Below are 14,588 nucleotides of genomic sequence, written 5' to 3'. Positions count from 1 at the left end.
GCAAGAGGATGTAACACATTATTTTTAGGAAAGTCCAAGTCATTTTCTTCTTCTGATTTGCTGTCTTCTTTACTAGTGTGGTCCTTCTTGACAGGGTCACCTTCTTGAAGGTCACCTTCAGACTTACTTGCCATTTGTTCAAGGTCAGTTAGTGACAGGTCTGCTCAGTAGCAGTTGTTTATCGTTACTTCATAGTCAGAACCAAAATCGAATCAGAACTCTCATCTGAAACCTCATCACTGTCATTATTGTTAGATCTGGACTCTTCTTTCTTGTGGTCACCTTCAGTCTTGGAGTTCTCAGAACCTGGTTTGCTACGAGATTTTATCTTTGACAAATCTCTGTGAGGAATCATTCTCGTGGAGATTGCATCAATAGCAGAATCAGATTGACTAGCATTGCCGTTTGATATGTGATCAATGTCTTTCAACATGTCATTGTGCAATTTAATGCCCAATATGTTTTTCTAATTTCCACATGCCCCACCGTTGGTATCTCATGTGCTATCTGTTGTACTTCCCTCGGACACTCTGTAATAATGGATGAAGCTACAACCTCCACTCCTGCCAAACCATTCCCCAAAAGTAAATCTACTCCATCCACTCGGAATTTCTTAATCATTCCGACAACGACTGGACCTGACACTAAATCGCACTCCAATTCTACTTTATACAATGGAACTGGTATATAATCTCCACTGATCCCATTCACTAATACCTTGGCTTTCATTGAGTTTGCTGGAGGGAAAACCAATCCTTCTCCGAAGAACAAAAGAAAGTACAGCACAGGAACAGTCACTTCAGCCCTACAAGCTGGCGCCAACCATGCTGCCCGTCTAACCTAAAACCTTCTACACTGGGGTTCGTATCCTTCTATTCCCATCCTATTCATGTATTTGTCAAGACGCCCCTTAAACATCTTAGTGCCATCACCACCTCCTCCGCTAGCGAGTTCCAGACGGCCATTACCCTTCGTGTAAAAAAAAAAATCCCTCGCACATTTACTCTACACTTTGCCCCTCACACCTTAAACCTATGACCCCGATTAGTTGACTCGTCCATCCCAGGAAAAAGCTTCTGACTAATCACTCTGTCCATGCCCCTCATAATTCTGTACACTTCCATCAGGTCGCCCCTCAACTCCAGTACAAGAGTTTGAGGAGCACCTGAACCTTCAGATAATTATGGGTTTGTCTACATCAGTTGCTGGAAGTGGGATGATCTTCCCCTTAGATTAAAAACCCTGCATATCTCTCCTCTACCTTATTCCTTACCCCCGCTCCCACTGGCGATGGTGCTTCGAGCGTTTAGGGGTTGGAAAGGGAGTGTGCGGGGGGGGAGGGGGTAGCATAGGGTGCCCCTATATGCGGGCAGCCTGCTGTTGTGTATATATCAGACCCACTGGAAAGTATAGGGGGGTATCATGGATATTTTTGTGAAATTCGGTCGGTTTTCGGTGTACATGGTGTTGCTAACTTTTGGTTGGTTCAATTGGCTCTGTTTTATAACCTTTGCTCTCGAGTCGCCAGGTATCTTTATGATACCGCCACGAGGTTCAAGTTCAAGTAATGATCAATAACTCAACACACCAATTAGTAAGATTCAAATCAATGCACATTTATTATACACAGTAATCGCTACTCATGCATAAATTCTACTTCTAAGCTATTTCTACAACTAACAGGCCTATACTTAGCTTCGGACTGGCCCACCAGGTCAGGGGAACAAATGGCCTTTTGTTCGGGTTCTGAGTCTGCGGGATTCAAAAGCTGGTATGGACTGGTAGCTCGGAGCGCCTATCGCGTAGCGAGCGTTGACTGGAGACTTACTTCTTTGGAGGCCGCCGGACAGGTCACTGTCAAGGGTTGCTTCGCGTTGCTGAGTGACCCTGTCAAGAAGGACGATTTGAACTTGGGGGGCTTTGCTTTGTAGTCCCCAGGGGCTTCCCGCCTTTCGGGGCGGACCCCGTACCTGGTTTCAAGTGATTGGACTTCACATTGTCAAAGATAAGATTGGTTCGATTTCTCCAATACTGGAGTTGTTCCCTGATCGATGGGCGGTCTTGAGGTGTCCGTTAACCTCTTTTGTGTTGGCTCCTGCTGGCGCCGAGGAGTCTGGCTTAGCCTTGTTTATCTTGAATGTTTTGATTGCTCCCGGGGATCGCTCATTAGTATGTAGATGGCTGCTACATTAATTATGCAGATGGCTGCTTGTATCGATGCTGTCTGGGCTTTTGCAGAGTTTAATACACAGTAAACTTGCACCTGCTAGTTTCTGCCTGTGTTGGCTGAATTTCCCTTCAGCCTTTGCTGTTCTCCATTTTACGCCGGGAGTTGGCCAACCCAGGTGGCTACAATGGGAAAGAGTGATGTGTTTCTGATTCAGGCGAGGTGGTAGGAGAGGATATTGGGCGCGTTGCCGCTTAAGGTAGCGGGGGCGAGTTTTTGGCATCTCTGCATCCAGGTGGCGCGGTGGTGGGAGCAATTACACAAGTTGAATCTGGCTCGATTGGTGGAGATTACCTCTGATTAGCTCTCTCTCCACTCAACACTGTCTGTTCCTGCAAAAATCTGCTCACCTGTCAGCTACGCATTCCAACCATTCCAAAAAGCAATTATCTTGCAATTGTGTTGTAGAGTCATAGAATTTACAATGCTGAAGGAGGCCATTCGGCCCATCGAATCTGCACTGGCCCTTGGAAAGAGCATCCTACCGCCACCCTATCCCTGTAACCCAGTAACCCCACCCAAACTTTTTTGGGCGCCAAAGGCCAATTTAGCACGGCCAATCCACCTAACCCGCACATCTTTGGACAGTGGGAGGAAACCGGAGCACCCGGAGGACACCCGCGCAGACACGGGGAGAACGTGCAGACTCCGCACAGGCAGTGACCCAAGCCGGGAATCAAACCTGGGGACCCTGGCGCTGTGAAGCAACTGTGCTAACCGCCGTGCTACCGTGCTGCCCTGTATCTCCTGTATTTGCTGTGTTTGTAAATCTGCCTCCACTTCACCTGATGAAGGAGTAGCGCTCCGAAAGCTTGTGATTTCAAATGAACCTGTTGGACTTTAACCTGGTTTTGGGAGACTTCTTACTTCATTCACTTGGATTGGATTTGTTTATTGTCACGTGTACCGAGGTACAGTGAAAAGTATTGCTCTGCGTACAGACCAGGCAGATCGTTCCATACAAGAAAAAACATAGGACATACATAAACACACAATGTAAATACTCAGGCATAGACATCGGGTGAAGTGTACAACTCGGTAGAGAAGATGTGTGAAGAGATCAGGTCAGTCCACAAGAGGGTCGCTTAGGAGTCTGGTGACAGTGGGGAAGAAGCTGTTTTTGATCCTGTTAGTGCGTGTTCTCAGACTTCTGTATCTGAAGTTGGAAGAGAGAATGACCCGGGTGGGAGGGGGTCTTTGATTATACTGCCCGCTTTCCCCAGGCAGCGGGAGGTGTAGATGGAGTCAATGGGTGGGAGGCAGGTTTGTGTGATGGACTGGGCGGTGTTCACGACTCTCTGAAGTTTCTTGCGGTCCTGGGCCGAGCAGTTGCCATACCGGGCTGTGATGCAGCCCGATAGGATGCTTTCTCTGGTGCACCTGTAAAAGTTGGTAAGAGTCAATGAGGCCGTTGTTGGCTTGGGCCCAGCATCTGTTGGCCAACCCTAATTGCCCCCTTGAGAATGTGCTGGGTGAGACTCCGCCTTGATCCAGTCTGGCTGCCAGATATCGCCCCGGGTCAGATTAAAAAGAGCTGGAGTCCTTCCCATAACTTTCACAGTAACTTAATTGCAGCGTTAATGTAAGGCGACTTGTGACACTAATAAAGATGATTATTATTACTACATGGAGGGTCTGAGAGATGCATGCAATGGTCTGCTTGTAAAGAATGTCGAGGGGCTGTGCTCCTCCCATATACACTTATTTAGTTTCTTTTTTTTCTCAGTGATTTGGCGATCACCAGATCAATTCTAATTCACCAAATAATCAATTGTTTAACCATTTAATATCCGACCCAGTCTAATCCCACTCTCTCCCTCACTCCCCGCATCCTTTAATATCCCACCCAGTCTAATCCCACTCTCTCCCTCACTCCCCGCACCCTTTAATATCCAATCCAGTTTAATCACACTCTGCACCTCACTCCCCGCATTCTTTGATATCCGACCCAGTTTAATCCCACGCTCCCCCCTCACTCCCCGCACCCTTTAATATCCCACCCAGTCTAATCCCACTCTCCCCTCACTCCCTGCACCCTTTAATATCCCACCCAGTCTAATCCCACTCTCCCCTCACTCCCTGCACCCTTTAATATCCCACCCAGTCTAATCCCACTCTCCCCCCTCACTCCCCGCACCCTTTAATATCCCACCCAGTCTAATCCCACTCTCCCCCCTCACTCCCCGCACCCTTTAATATCCCACCCAGTCTAATCCCACTCTCCCCCTCACTCCCCGCACCCTTTAATATCCCACCCAGTCTAATCCCATTCTCCCCCCTCACTCCCCGCACCCTTTAATATCCCACCCAGTCTAATCCCACTCTCCCCTCACTCCCTGCACCCTTTAATATCCCACCCAGTCTAATCCCACTCTCCCCCCCTCACTCCCCGCACCCTTTAATATCCCACCCAGTCTAATCCCATTCTTCCCTCACTCCCCGCATTCTTTGATATCCGACCCAGTTTAATCCCACACTCCCCCCTCACTCCCCGCACCCTTTAATATCCCACCCAGTCTAATCCCACTCTCCCCTCACTCCCTGCACCCTTTAATATCCCACCCAGTCTAATCCCACTCTCCCCTCACTCCCTGCACCCTTTAATATCCCACCCAGTCTAATCCCACTCTCCCCCCTCACTCCCCGCACCCTTTAATATCCCACCCAGTCTAATCCCACTCTCCCCCTCACTCCCCGCACCCTTTAATATCCCACCCAGTCTAATCCCACTCTCCCCCTCACTCCCCGCACCCTTTAATATCCCACCCAGTCTAATCCCATTCTCCCCCCTCACTCCCCGCACCCTTTAATATCCCACCCAGTCTAATCCCACTCTCCCCTCACTCCCTGCACCCTTTAATATCCCACCCAGTCTAATCCCACTCTCCCCCCTCACTCCCCGCACCCTTTAATATCCCACCCAGTCTAATCCCACTCTCCCCCCTTACTCCCCACGCCCTTTAATATCCTACCCAGTCTAATCGTACTCTCCCCCTCACTCCCTGCACCCTTTAATATCCCACCCAGTCTCGGATCGTGTTTTCGGGATCCTTAAGGGTTTGGGGGTGCAGCCCCAAGTCATGGTCCACATAGGTACCAACGACATAGGTAGGAAAAGGGATAGGGATGTAAGGCAGGAATTCAGGGAGCTAGGGTGGAAACTTAGATCTAGGACAGACAGAGTTATTATCTCTGGGTTGTTACCCGTGCTACGTGATAGCGAGACGAGGAATAGGGAAAGAGAGGAGTTGAACACGTGGCTACAGGGATGGTGCAGGAGGGAGGGTTTCAGATTTCTGGATAATTGGGGCTCATTCTGGGGTCGGTGGGACCTCTACAAATGGGATGGTCTACACCTGGACCAGAGGGGTACCAATATCCTGAGGGCGAAATTTGCTAATGCTCTTCGGGAGGGTTTCAACTACTTCAGCAGGGGATTGGGAACCTGAATTGTAGCTCCAGTATACAGAAGGTTGAGAGTAGTGAGGTCATGAGTAAGGTTTCAAAGTTGCAGGAGTGTACCGGCATGCAGGAAGGTGGTTTAAAGCGCGTCTTCTTCAATGCCAGGTGCATCCGGAATAAGGTGGGTGAACCTGCGGCATGGGTTAGCACCTGGGACTTCGATGTTGTGGCCATTTCGGAGACATGGATAGAACAGGGACAGGAATGGTTGTTGCAGGTACCGGGGTTTAGATATTTCAGTAAGCTCAGGGAAGGTGGTAAAAGAGGGGGAGGGGTGGCATTGTTAGTCAAGGACAGTATTACGGTGGCAGAAAGGACGTTTGATGAGGACTCGTCTACTGAGGTAGTATGGGCTGAGGTTAGAAACAGGAAAGGAGAGGTCACCCTGTATGGGGTTTTCTATAGGCCGCCGAAAAGTTCCAGAGATGTAGAGGGAAGGATTGCAAAGATGATTCTGGATAGGAGCGAAAGCAACAGGGTAGTTGTTATGGGGGACTTTAACTTTCCAAATATTGACTGGAAAAGCTATAGTTCAAGTACTTTAGATGGGTCCGTTTTTGTCCAATATGTGCAGGAGGGTTTCCTGACACAGTATGTAGATAGGCCAACGAGAGGCGAGGCCATATTGGATTTGGTACTGGGTAATGAACCAGGACAGGTGTTAGATTTGGAGATAGGTGAGCACTTTGGTGATAGCGACCACAATTCGATTACGTTTACTTTAGTAATGGAAAGGGATAGGTATATACCGCAGGGCAAGAGTTATATCTGGGGAAAGGCAATTATGATGCGATGAAGCAAGACTTAGGATGCATCGGATGGAGAGGAAAAGTGCAGGGGATGGGCACAATGGAAATGTGGAGCTTGTTCAAGGAACAGCTACTGCGTGTCCTTGATAAGTATGTACCTGTCAGGCAGGGAGGAAGTGGTCGAGCAAGGGAACCGTGGTTTACTAAGGCAGTCAAAACACTTGTCAAGAGGAAGAAGAAGGCTTCTGTAAAGATGAGACATGAAGGTTCAGGTAGGGTGCTCGAGAGTTACAAGTTAGCTAGGAAGGACCAAAAGAGAGAGCTAAGAAGAGCCAGGAGGGGACATGAGAAGTCTTTGGCAGGTAGGATCAAGGATAACCCTCAAGCTTTCTATAGATATGTCAGGAACAAAAGAATGACAAGGGTAAGAATAGGGCCAGTCAAGGACAGTAGTGGGAAGTTGTGCTTGGAGTCCGAGGAGATAGGAGAGTTGCTAAATGAATATTTTTCGTCAGTATTCACACAGGAAAAAAACAATGTGGTCGAGGAGAATACTGAGATTCAGGCTACTAGACTAGAAGGGCTTGAGGTTCATAAGGAGGAGGTGTCAGCAATTCTGGAAAGTGTGAAAATAGATAAGTCCCCTGGGCCAGATGGGATTTATCCTAGGATTCTCTGGGAAGCTAGGGAGGAGATTGCTGAGCCTTTGGCTTTGATCTTTGTCTACAGGAATAGTGCCAGAAGACTGGAGGATAGCAAATGTTGTCCCCTTGTTCAAGAACGGGAGTAGAGACAACCCCGGTAACTATAGACCAGTGAGCCTTACTTCTGTTGTGGGCAAAATCTTGGAAAGGTTTATAAGAGAGGGGGGGGGCGATTCTCCACCCCCACGCGGCCGGCGCTGCATAACGGACGTCATCCGCGCATGCGTGGTTGCCGTCCTGTCCACATCCGCCCCGCAAGAAGATGGGGGATGGATCTTGCGGGGCGGCGGAAGGAAGGTCCTCCTTCAGAGAGGACGGCCCGACGATCGGTGGGCACCGATCGCGGGCCACCCCACATTTAAGGTACCCCCCGGTGCAGGATCCCCCCTCGCCCCCCCCCCCAGAGGCCGCCCCCCCCCCCCAGCGTTCACGCACCGCTCACAACTGCAGCGACCAGGTGTGGACGCCGCGGGGGGAACCCGCCGTTTTGGCCTGGCCGCTCGGCCCATCCGGGCCTCAGAATCGCGGGGGTGCCGGAGAATCGCCATTTTGGGTATCTCCGGCGATTTTCCGGCCTACGGCCCGCGAAACTCGACGGGCCTGTTCCCGCCGCTCGGGAGAATCGCGGGAGGGCGTCAGACCGGCGGCCCCGGAAATTTCGGCGGCCCAGGCGATTCTCCCAACCGGCGTGGGAGTGGAGAATCGCGCCCAGGGTGTATAATCACTTGGAAAGGAATAATGTGATTAGAGATAGTCAACACGGTTTTTTGAAGGGTAGGTCGTGCCTCACAAACCTTATTGAGTTCTTTGAGAAGGTGACCAAACAGGTGGATGAGGGTAAAGCAGTTGATGTGGTATATATGGATGTCAGTAAAGCGTTTGATAAGGTTCCCCACGGTAGGCTACTGCAGAAAATACGGAGGTGTGGGATTCAGGGAGATTTAGCAGTTTGGATCAGAAATTGGATAGCTGAAAGAAGACAGAGGGTGGTGGTTGATGGGAAATGTTCAGACTGGAGTCCAGTTACTAGTGGTGTACCACAAGGATCTGTTTTGGGGCCACTGCTGTTTGTCATTTTTATAAATGACCTGGAGGAGGGCGTAGAAGGATGGGTGAGTAAATTTGCAGATGACACTAAAGTTGGTGGAGTTGTGGACAGTGCGGAAGGATGTTACAAGTTACAGAGGGACATAGATAAGCTGCAGCGCTGGGCTGAGAGGTGGCAAATGGAGTTTAATGCAGTAAAGTGTGAGGTGATTCATTTTGGAAGGAATAACAGGAAGACAGAGTACTGGGCTAATGGTAAGATTCTTGGCAGTGTGGATGAGCATAGAGATCTCGGTGTCCATGTACATAGATCCCTGAAAGTTGCCACCCAGGTTGAGAGGGTTGTTAAGGCGTACGGTGTGTTAGCTTTTATTGGTAGAGGGATTGAATTTCGGAGCCATGAGGTCATGTTGCAGCTGTACAAAACTCTGGTGCGGCCGCATTTGGAGCATTGCGTGCAATTCTGGTCGCCGCATTATAGGAAGGATGTGGAAGCATTGGAAAGGGCGCAGAGGAGATTTATCAGGATGTTGCCTGGTATGGAGGGAAGATCTCATGAGGAAAGGCTGAGGGACTTGAGGCTGTTTTCGTTCGAGAGAAGAAGGTTAAGAGGTGACTTAATTGAGGCATACAAAATGATCAGAGGATTAGATAGGGTAGACAGTGAGAGCCTTTTTCCTCGGATGGTGATGTCTAGCACGAGGGGACATAACTTTAAATTGAGGGGAGATAGATATAGGACAGATGTCAGAGGTAGGTTCTTTACTCAGAGAGTAGTAAGGGCGTGGAATGCCCTGCCTGCAACAGTAGTGGACTCGCCAACACTAAGGGCATCCAAATGGTCATTGGATAGGGCAGCACGGTAGCATTGTGGATAGCACAATTGCTTCACAGCTCCAGGGTCCCAGGTTCGATTCCGGCTTGGGTCACTGTCTGTGCGGAGTCTGTACATCCTCCCCGTGTGTGCGTGGGTTTCCTCCGGGTGCTCCGGTTTCCTCCCACAGTCCAAAGATGTGCAGGTTAGGTGGATTGGCTATGCTAAATTGCCCATAGTGTTGGGTGGGGTTGCTGGGTTATGGGGATAGGGTGGAGGTGTGGACCTTGGCTAGGTTGCTCTTTCCAAGAGCCGGTGCAGACTCGATGGGCCGAATGGCCTCCTTCTGCACTGTAAATTCTATGAAATATGGACGATAAGGGAATAGTGTAGATGGGCTTTAGAATGGTTTCACAGGTCGGCGCAAAATCGAAGGCCGAAGAGCCTGTACTGCGCTGTAATGTTCTATGTTCTATGTTCAGTCTACTCCCACTCTCCCCCTCACTCCCTGCACCCTTTAATAACCCACCCAATCTAACCGCACTCTCCTCCTCACTCCCTGTACACTTTAATATCCCACCCAGTCTAATCCCACTCTCCTCCTCACTCCCCGCACCCTTTAATATCCCACCCAGCCTAATCCCACTCTCCCCTCACTCCCCGCACCCTTTAATATCCGACCCAGTCTAATCCCACTCTCCTCCTCACTCCCTGCACCCTTTAATATCCCACCCAGTCTAATCCCACTCTCCCGCCTCACTCCCCACACCCTTTAATATCCCACCCAGTCTAATCCCACTCTCCCCCTCACTCCCCGCACCTTTTAATATCCCACCCAGTCTAATCCCACTCTCCCGCCTCACTCCCCACACCCTTTAATATCCCACCAAGTCGAATCCCACTCTCCCCCTCACTCCCCGCTCCCTTTAATATCCCACCCAGTCTAATCCCACTCTCTCCCCGCACCCTTTAATATCCCACCCAATCTAATCGCACTCTCCTCCTCACTCCCCGCACCCTTTAATATCCCAGCCAGTCTAATCCCACTCTCCCGCCTCACTCCCCACACCCTTTAATATCCCACCCAGTCTAATCCCACTCTCCCGCCTCACTCCCCACACGCTTTAATATCCCACCAAGTCTAATCCCACTGTTCCCCTCACTCCCCACACCGTTTAATATCCCACCCAGTCTAATCCCACTCTCCCCCTCACACCCCGCACCCTTTAATATCCCACCCAGTCTAATCCCACTCTCCCGCCCCACTCCCCACACCCTTTAATATCCCACCAAGTCTAATCCCACTGTTCCCCTCACTCCCCACACCCTTTAATATCTCACCCAGTCTAATTCCACTCTCTCCCTCACTCCCTGCACCCTTTAATATCCCACCCAGACTAATCCCACTCTCCCCACTCACTCCCCACACCCTTTAATATCCCTCCAAGTCTAATCCCACTCTCCCCCTCACTCCCCACAGCCTGTAATATCCCACCCAGTCTAATCCCACTCTCCCCCTCACGCCCCGCACCCTTTAATATCCCACCCAGTCTAATCCCACTCTCCTCCTCACTCCCTGCACCCTTTAATATCCCACCCAGTCTAATCACACTCTCACGCCTCACTCCCCACACCCTTTAATATCCCACCAAGTCTAATCCCACTCTCCCCCTCACTCCCCGCTCCCTTTAATATCCCACCCAGTCTAATCCCACTCTCACCCCGCACCCTTTAATATCCCACCCAATCTAATCCCACTCTCCAGCCTCACTCCCCACACCCTTTAATATCCCACCCAGTCTAATCCCACTCTCCCCCTCACGCCCCGCACCCTTTAATATCCCACCCAGTCTAATCCCACTCTCCTCCTCACTCCCTGCACCCTTTAATATCCCACCCAGTCTAATCACACTCTCCCGCCTCACTCCCCACACCCTCTAATATCCCACCCAGTCTAACCCCACTCTCCCCCTCACTCCCCGCTCACTTTCATATCCCACCCAGTCTAATCCCACTCTTCCCCTCACTCCCCGCACCCTTTAATATCCCACCCAGTCTAATCCCACTCTTCCCCTCACTCCCCGCACCCTTTAATATCCCACCCAGTCTAATCCCACTCTCCCCCTCACTCCCCACACCCTTTAATATCCCACCCAGTCTAATTCCACTCTCCCCCTCACTCCGCGCACCCTTTAATATCCCACCCAGTCTAATTCCACTCTCCCCCTCACTCTCCCTTTAATATCCCACCCAGTCTAATCCCACTCTTCCCCTCACTCCCCGCACCCTTTAATATCCCACCCAGTCTAATCCCACTCTCCCCCTCACTCCCCGCACCCTTTAATATCCCAGCCAGTCTAATCCCACTCTCCCCCTCACTTCCCGCACCCTTTAATATCCCACCCAGTCTAACCCCACTCTCCCCCTCACTCCCCGCACCTTTTAATATCCCACCCAGCCTAATCCCACTCTCCCCCTCACTCCCCGCACCCTTTAATATCCCACCCAGTCTAAGCCCACTCTCCCCCTCACTCCCCGCACCCTTTAATATCCCACCCAGTCTAATCCCACTCTCCAGCTCACTCCCCACACCCTTTAATATCCCACCTAGTCTAATCCCACTCTCCCCCTCACTCCCCACACCCTTTAATATCCCACTGATTCTAATCCCACTCTCCCCCTCACTCCCCACACCCTTTAATATCCCACCCAGTCTAATCCCACTCCCCCCCCTCACTCCCTGCACCCTTTAATATCCCACCCAGTCTAATCCCACTCTTCCCCTCACTCCCCACACCCTTTAATATCCCACCCAGTCTAATCCCACTCTCCCCCCTCACTCCCCGCACCCTTTAATATCCCACCCAGTCTAATCCCACTCTTCCCCTCACTCCCCACACCCTTTAATATCCCACCCAGTCTAATCCCACTCTTCCCCTCACTCCCCACACCCTTTAATATCCCACCCAGTCTCATCCCACTCTCCCCCTCACTCCCGCACCCTTTAATATCCCAGCCAGTCTAATCCCACTCTTCCCCTCACTTACCACACCCTTTAATATCCCACCCAGTCTCACCCCACTCTCCCCCTCACTCCCCGCACCCTTTAATATCCCACCCAGTCTAATCCCACTCTCCCCCTCACTCCCCGCACCCTTTAATATCCCACCCAGTCTAATCCCACTCTCCCCCTCACTCCCCGCACCCTTTAATATCCCACCCAGTCTAATCCCACTCTCCCCCTCACTCCCCACACCCTTTAATATCCCACCCAGTCTAATCCCACTCTCCCCCCTCACTCGCCGCACCCTTTAATATCCCACCCAGTCTAATCCCACTCTTCCCCTCACTCCCCACACCCTTTAATATCCCACCCAGTCTAATCCCACTCTTCCCCTCACTCCCCACACCCTTTAATATCCCACCCAGTCTCATCCCACTCTCCCCCTCACTCCCGCACCCTTTAATATCCCAGCCAGTCTAATCCCACTCTCCCCCTCACTTCCCACAGCCTTTAATATCCCACCCAGTCTCACCCCACTCTCCCCCTCACTCCCCGCACCCTTTAATATCCCACCCAGTCTAATCCCACTCTCCCCCACACTCCCCGCACCCTTTAATATCCCACCCAGTCTAATCCCACTCTCCCCCTTACTCCCCGCACCCTTTAATATCCCACCCAGTCTAATCCCACTCTCCCCCTCGCTCCCCACACCCTTTAATATCCCACCCAGTCTAATCCCACTCTCCCGCTCACTCCCCGCAACCTTTAATATCCCACCCAGTCTAATCCCACTCTCCCCCTCACTCCCCGCACCCTTTAATATCCCAGCCAGTCTAATCCCACTCTCCCCCTCACTTCCCGCACCCTTTAATATCCCACCCAGTCTAACCCCACTCTCCCCCTCACTCCCCGCACCTTTTAATATCCCACCCAGCCTAATCCCACTCTCCCCCTCACTCCCCGCACCCTTTAATATCCCACCCAGTCTAATCCCACTCTCCCCCTCACTCCCCGCACCCTTTAATATCCCACCCAGTCTAATCCCACTCTCCAGCTCACTCCCCACACCCTTTAATATCCCACCTAGTCTAATCCCACTCTCCCCCTCACTCCCCACACCCTTTAATATCCCACCGATTCTAATCCCACTCTCCCCCTCACTCCCCACACCCTTTAATATCCCACCCAGTCTAATCCCACTCCCCCCCTCACTCCCTGCACCCTTTAATATCCCACCCAGTCTAATCCCACTCTTCCCCTCACTCCCCACACCCTTTAATATCCCACCCAGTCTAATCCCACTCTCCCCCCTCACTCCCCGCACCCTTTAATATCCCACCCAGTCTAATCCCACTCTTCCCCTCACTCCCCACCCCCTTTAATATCCCACCCAGTCTAATCCCACTCTTCCCCTCACTCCCCACACCCTTTAATATCCCACCCAGTCTCATCCCACTCTCCCCCTCACTCCCGCACCCTTTAATATCCCAGCCAGTCTAATCCCACTCTCCCCCTCACTTCCCACACCCTTTAATATCCCACCCAGTCTCACCCCACTCTCCCCCTCACTCTCCGCACCCTTTAATATCCCACCCAGTCTAATCCCACTCTTCCCCTCACTCCCCGCACCCTTTAATATCCCACCCAGTCTAATCCCACTCTCCCCCTCACTCCCCACACCCTTTAATATCCCACCCAGTCTAATTCCACTCTCCCCCTCACTCCGCGCACCCTTTAATATCCCACCCAGTCTAATTCCACTCTCCCCCTCACTCTCCCTTTAATATCCCACCCAGTCTAATCCCACTCTTCCCCTCACTCCCCGCACCCTTTAATATCCCACCCAGTCTAATCCCACTCTCCCCCTCACTCCCCGCACCCTTTAATATCCCAGCCAGTCTAATCCCACTCTCCCCCTCACTTCCCGCACCCTTTAATATCCCACCCAGTCTAACCCCACTCTCCCCCTCACTCCCCGCACCCTTTAATATCCCCCTCCCAGCCTAACCCCACTCTCCCCCTCACTCCCCGCACCTTTTAATATCCCACCCAGCCTAATCCCACTCTCCCCCTCACTCCCCGCACCCTTTAATATCCCACCCAGTCTAATCCCACTCTCCCCCTCACTCCCCGCACCCTTTAATATCCCACCCAGTCTAATCCCACTCTCCAGCTCACTCCCCACACCCTTTAATATCCCACCTAGTCTAATCCCACTCTCCCCCTCACTCCCCACACCCTTTAATATCCCACTGATTCTAATCCCACTCTCCCCCTCACTCCCCACACCCTTTACTATCCCACCCAGTCTAATCCCACTCCCCCCCCTTACTCCCTGCACCCTTTAATATCCCACCCAGTCTAATCCCACTCTTCCCCTCACTCCCCACACCCTTTAATATCCCACCCAGTCTAATCCCACTCTCCCCCCTCACTCCCCGCACCCTTTAATATCCCACCCAGTCTAATCCCACTCTTCCCCTCACTCCCCACACCCTTTAATATCCCACCCAGTCTAATCCCACTCTTCCCCTCACTCCCCACACCCTTTAATATCCCACCCAGTCTCATCCCACTCTCC

General features: G+C 51.6%; 1 protein-coding gene across 1 annotated transcript in view; it reads right to left on the bottom strand.

Moving 5' to 3' along the window:
• Window positions 1–13,216, bottom strand: part of cenpk (centromere protein K) — a 63,242-nt gene extending 50,026 nt beyond the window's left edge. The window contains exon 1 of the mRNA XM_072487965.1: window positions 13,208–13,216. The gene's annotated coding sequence lies outside the window, so the exon portion shown is untranslated. The remainder of the gene's footprint in view (window positions 1–13,207) is intronic.
• Between the last annotated feature and the right edge of the window lie 1,372 nt (window positions 13,217–14,588).

This window comes from Scyliorhinus torazame, chromosome 22 (genome assembly GCF_047496885.1).
Source record: "Scyliorhinus torazame isolate Kashiwa2021f chromosome 22, sScyTor2.1, whole genome shotgun sequence".
NCBI lineage: Eukaryota > Metazoa > Chordata > Chondrichthyes > Carcharhiniformes > Scyliorhinidae > Scyliorhinus > Scyliorhinus torazame.
This window is presented reverse-complemented; position numbering and strand designations above follow the sequence as displayed.